Source organism: Cupressus sempervirens, chromosome 10 (assembly GCF_028749045.1).
Source record: "Cupressus sempervirens isolate cs-2001-9-10 chromosome 10, ASM2874904v1, whole genome shotgun sequence".
NCBI classification, from domain to species: Eukaryota; Viridiplantae; Streptophyta; class Pinopsida; order Cupressales; family Cupressaceae; genus Cupressus; species Cupressus sempervirens.
In genome coordinates this window covers 793,524,841-793,531,051 of record NC_143127.1, presented here as the reverse complement: position 1 = coordinate 793,531,051, position 6,211 = coordinate 793,524,841, and the positions used below count along the sequence as shown (strand labels likewise).

Sequence of the window (6,211 nt, the reverse complement as noted above, 5' to 3'; positions counted from 1 at the left end):
TTTGGGTGCTTGACAGTCCACCTTATGAAATAATAACAGAAGGTGCTAATTCAATATTTATAACCATTTTTCACACCCTCTTGTGATCAGAATGTGGTCACACCTGGTCAGTAGACACCGACACGCCATCAGGTCAATACAATATATATAAATAGCCCTTCGATGTCCAAAAACAAAATATATACAATTGATGTCTCTTCAGATTCAATAGGTCTTAAGAGGTCGTCGATGAGGCTCCTGTAGAGCTTGAAATTGTCAACATAAATTAATTACACCGCACAGTATGGTCGGCACCGACCAAGATGTTTCTAGCGGCGGCCATCCTTCCAAATGCCAACTACTCTCATTAAAAACATTACCAAACTCTTCTCTAGAATGCTCTGTACATTCAGCTATAAATAGACTGGCTGGGCCTGGAGTTTTTCAGCGCTCAAGTTTGGATTGATATGTTGTGGCTCATTTCCTGAGTTTTTCTGCTGTGTTAATCTCTCTGTTTTTGTTCATGGTATCACAGCCATGATTGAAAGATTGTGATCAGTGTGAAGAAAGGAGATTGTGTTAAGGAAGATCGCTGTGAGAAGGTTGCCCCCCATTATAGAGTTGCATTGGCGATTAGTGAATACCAATTTGCACTGTGAGCTGAGGGAGAATTAAACGAATCAAGGAAAGTGCTGAAGGTACGTTTGATTTCAGCTAAACATTTTTGATGAATAGATATGTGTGTTGGTGCAGTTGGAGAATAGTTTGATTTATAGAATATTGGAGAAACAAGTTGTTGTTCAGGGCAAAATTTTACTATTTGTTAAGCTTCTGCGGAGATTTTTTAACACAGTTCGAGTGTTGTATGCTTTTGTTATTTTACTAATCTTTTGAGATACTATATGTTATTGAGACTATTTCATTTGAAGATACAAATTGTGTGTGTTTAATGGTTGTTTGGTGATATAGTAATCAAGTACATTTGAAAGATATTATTATAAAGAGCACTTTGAAAGATTTGTGTGGGAAGTTGAAAGTGGTAATTTTAGAAGTCTTTTGTTTTGATAGCTTCTTAAGAAGGCCAATATCAAGGCATGGTCTTTGCTTGATGCTTATGTGATTATGTGCATGTGTGTCGGTGATTGATTGGAATTTAACTATGGCTGCCAATGAGATGTCTAGTCTTGTGGTTAGTGAAAAATTGGATGGATCAAATTATGCTAATTGGAAATGTGAGATGGAGTTAATTTTACAAATGAAAGATTTATGGGAACTAGTCAAAGAAGAAGAACCTAAGGATCAAGATAAACTTGATAAATGGAATAAAAAAGATATGAATGCACGTGCTACACTTTTGTGGCAAATTAGTCCAGGGATTAGGCCTCATGTTCAAGGTCTAAAAACACCAAAGGCAATATGGGAAACTTTACAAACAATGTATGAAAGAACAAGTAAGTTAAAAGAAATGGATATTAAGAGGCAATTAACTCATTTGAAAATGAAAGAAGGAGATAGCATGAATGATCATATTGCTAGATTGAAAAACCTAAGAAATCAGCTTGCAATGATGAAGGTTGAGTATGAAGATGATGAAATTATAGAATTTTTAATTGAAAGTCTTCCAGAGGAGTATAATAATTTCATTCGCACTTTAGAATTAACTGAAAATTTTGAAAATATAAAATTGCAAGAAGTCTATGGTGCTTTGTTAAATGAAGAAGAAAGGCTTCACAAGTTTACAAGTGAGTCTAGCAAGAGTCAAGCATTTGTAGCTAGAGGGAAATACAAGAATTATAATCAAAATCAAAGACCTAATCAAGGGAATCAATATAGAAATGGTCAAAGACAACGGTCTCAACAAAGAGATAATCAAAATAGGCAAAATTATCAAAGGCCACAAAATGAAGGGAGAAATTACAATAATAATTTCAAAGGAGAAAATACTATCAAATGTTTTAAGTTTGGAAAAGAAGGGCATAAAAGTGATCAATGTTTTAAGAAATGGCAAAAAAGATTTAATCAAAGAAGGCAATCAAATTTTGTTCAAGAAGAGGGTGATCATCATATAATGATAGCTTCTTTGGCTGCTCAAGGTGATTCAATTAATGCATGGTATATTGATTCAGGAGCTAGCCAACATCTAACTCACAACAAAAATATTTTTAGCTCTTTAGAAGCGACAAGAGGTGCAAAAATATTTCCTGGTGATGATAGTTCACATGACATAGAAGGAATAGGTACAATTTCAATAAAAGGTAATGATGGTAAAAATTTAGAGATAACTAATGTGAATTTTGTACCTAGGTTGGCTAAAAATCTTCTATCAGTGAGTCAAATAACTCAACATGGATATAAGGTGGAGTTTTATTCAGATAAGTGCTTAATCAAGAATATTAATGATGGATACAAAATAGTTGCTAAAGGAGTTGAGAATGATGGATTATATAGATTTCAAGCTAGTGTTGCTAAGAAGGCTTATATCACTACAAGATCATCCTTAAGTGAGTTGTGGCATCAAAGGTATGGTCATTTAAATTATCAAAGTTTGGCTATGCTTTCAAAGATGAATATGGTTGATGGATTACCTTGGATAAAATTAAATACAAATGTGTGTGAAGGATGCATGGTTGGTAAACAACATAGATACACTTTTGAGAGGTCTAGATGGAGAGCAAAGAAAAGTCTAGAACTTATCCATAGTGATTTGTGTGGTCCTATGAATCCAACATCAAAGGGAGGAGCTAGGTATATCTTGACATTTATTGATGATTTTTCAAGAAAAAATTGGGTTTATTTCTTGAAACAAAAGGACGAAGTGTTTAACAAATTTGAAATATTTAAAGCTCTTGTGGAAAATGAAAGTGGAAATAAGATCAAAAGAATTAGAACTGACAATGGTGGAGAATATGTAAACAATAGGTTCAAATCATTTTGTGAGCATCATGGGATCAAAAGAGAGATGACTATTAGATATACACCTCAACAAAATGACCTAGATCCAATGAGTGCTAAGTGTTCCATTTATTCTCATGAGAGCTGGATTCATGTTGAATCACTACTCATGAAACATGGGTCATCGAGTTTGACTCAAAATCACACAGTTAAATCTTGATATTCACATCACAATTTGACTAGCTGTGGAAATCATCTCCTACTTATCAATTGATGAGCTTAAGGGGCTTTCTAATGAATGGTTCATAAGGCACAACACTTGGTGAAGGTTTTGCAAATGGGGTTGCAAGCTTTGGGTTTAACTGTAGAGGAAACTCTATAGTTAAGCGCGCTCAGGCTGGAGTAGTACTGGGATGGGTGACCTCCCGGGAAGTCCCGGTGCTTCACCCCTTTGAGCATCACCTAGATCCAATGAGTGCTAAGTGTTCCATTTATTCTCATGAGAGATGGATTCATGTTGAATCACTACTCATGAAACATGGGTCATCGAGTTTGACTCAAAATCACATAGTTAAATCCTGATATTCACATCACAATTTGACTAGCTGTGGAAATCATCTCCTACTTATCAAAATGGTATTGCTGAAAGGAAGAATAGGAATTTAGTGGAAATGGCACGTTGTATGCTACAATCTAAGAATCTTCCTTTATTTTTATGGGCTGAAGCTATTAATACTGCATCTCATGTTTTGAATAGATCTCCCACAAATATTTTGCAAAACATTACCCCTGAAGAATCTTGGAGTGGAAGAAAACCTAATGTTAAGTATTTTAGAGTGTTTGGATGTGAAGCCTATGCCCATGTACCAGATGAGATTAGAGAAAAGAAATTTGATAAGAAAAGCATTAAGTGCATCTTTGCGGGGTATCATGACCAAAGGAAAGGATATAGGTTGTATGATCCTAGTGTAGAAGATGTGTTTACAAGTAGGGATGTCAACTTTAATGAGGGGTTTGATGATATGCCAATATCCACTCCTATTCCACACGTGACCATTAAGAATCATGAAGATCCTAATGATTTTGAAACTGGTGAAAGTTCTAAGGAACCCTTTGACATGGATGAAGAATCTAGTCCTTCCCCAAAGACCAAGAGTATTCAAGAAATTTATCGAAGGACTCGTCAAATTAATTATGCTTTAATGACCACCATAATGAAAACTAATGATCCTCAAACATATGAAGAGGCCAAAGGAAAACATGAATGGGAAGAAGCTATGAAAAATGAGTATGATTCTTTGATAAAGAACAACACTTGGGAATTGGTAGAGTTGCCAAAAGGTAAGAATGTGGTTAACAATAAGTGGGTTTATAAGACCAAGTTCAAGTCAGATGGGAGTATTGAAAAACATAAGGCAAGACTTGTAGCCAAAGGGTATTCACAAAAAGAAGGGATTGATTACATAGAAACTTTTGCCCTTGTAGCAAAGATTAGTACTGTTAGAGTTATTATAGCATTAGCAGCTTATTTTAAGTGGCCTTTACACCAAATGGATGTTAAAAATGCATTTTTGAATGGTGAAATTGATGAAGAGATTTATATGACTCAGCCACAAAGATTTGAAATACAAGGGAAAGAACATTTGGTTTGCAAATTAAGGAAGTCTTTATATGGTCTCAAACAGGCTCCAAGGGCTTGGTATGCTAAAATTGATGAATATTTTCAAATTCAAGGCTTCCATAATAGTCCTCATGATCCAAATTTGTATGTGAAGGAATTTTCTAGTGGTGATATCATAATCATTGTTCTTTATGTTGATGATCTTATTATCACAGGACACAGCATGGATAAAATTAATAACATAAAGTTAAGCTTGCAAAATACATTTGAGATGACAGATCTTGGTTTTCTACACTATTTTCTTGGTATACAAGTATGGTAAAAGGATGATGGATTTTATCTTTCTCAAACTAAGTATGCCCTAGACATATTGAAGAGGTTTCGAATGACGGATTGTAAAAGTGTATCTACTCCAATTGCTTCAGGATTGAAATTAAGCAAGGACATGGAAGGTGAAGATATTGATCCTACCTTATATAGGCAATTGGTTGGTAGTCTTGTATATTTAACACACACTCGTCCTGATATTTCTTTTGCAGTTAGTGTGGTTTCCAGATTTTTGAGCTCCCCTAAAGTCCCACATTGGATAGCTGCTAAAAGAATACTAAGATATGTGAAAGGCACTTTAACAATGGGCATCTATTATTCATTTCATGGAGGTATTTCCCTTATTGGCTATTCAGATTCAGATTGGGCAGGAAGCATGGATGATCGTAAGTCCACTACAGGTTATGTTGTTTATCTTGGTGCAAGTCCCATTTCTTGGTGCAGTAAAAAGCAATCTACCATAGCTCTATCCACTACAGAAGCTGAATATACTACGGCAAACGAAGCAGCAAAAGAAATCACTTGGCTACGAGCTATTCTATCAGTCCTTAAGCAACATCATGCAGGGCCTTCTCTACTTCTTTGTGACAATCAAAGTGCCATATCATTGTCTAAGAATCCCATATTCCATGCTCGCACCAAACATATTGAAGTCTATCATCATTATATCAGGCATCTCCTCCAACAACAAGTGATTCATCTTCAATATTGCAAGACAGAGGACCAGATTGCTGATTTATTCACCAAGGCTTTAAGTGAAGCCAAGTTTGTATCTCTTCGACATCTTTTGGGCTTAAGAGCAGTGACATAATTGTCTCATGGTTGTCATTCAGGGGGGATTCTTATGAATTCCAACCATTGTATTTAAGAGATAATAGATTGTAAATGGGTACCTAACAAGGCTTTAGGCCGGGACCCATCATATGTAGATTATGGGGGGATATTTACATAGTAGATATTTAGTATAGCTATTGTAATTAATTTAGGGGGGATGTCAACATAAATTAATTACACCGCACAGTATGGTCAGCACCGACCAAGATGTTTCTAGAGGCGGCCATCCTTCCAACTGCCAACTACTCTCATTAAAAACATTACCAAACTCTTCTCTAGAATGCTCTGTACATTCAGCTATAAATAGACTGGCTGGGCCTGGAGTTTTTCAGCGCTCAAGTTTGGATTGATATGTTGTGGCTCATTTCCTGAGTTTTTCTGCTGTGTTAATCTCTGTTTTTGTTCAGAAATCTCCGTCCTTCAAGGCCAAGGATGCAACTCGAGCGCATTTCGTCACAGAGGCGCAAGCACTCTCCATGTTTCAGATGCGCTTATTCATGTTCCATCACTGCGGAAGGACAGAGCACAATCTTATGTCTTGTATTTATAGCGAGAGGG

General features: G+C 35.9%; 1 pseudogene; it reads left to right on the top strand.

Moving 5' to 3' along the window:
• The first annotated feature begins 4,877 nt into the window (after positions 1-4,877).
• LOC149536305 (secreted RxLR effector protein 161 pseudogene) lies at positions 4,878-5,630 on the top strand (annotated as a pseudogene).
• The last annotated feature ends 581 nt before the right edge of the window (positions 5,631-6,211 follow it).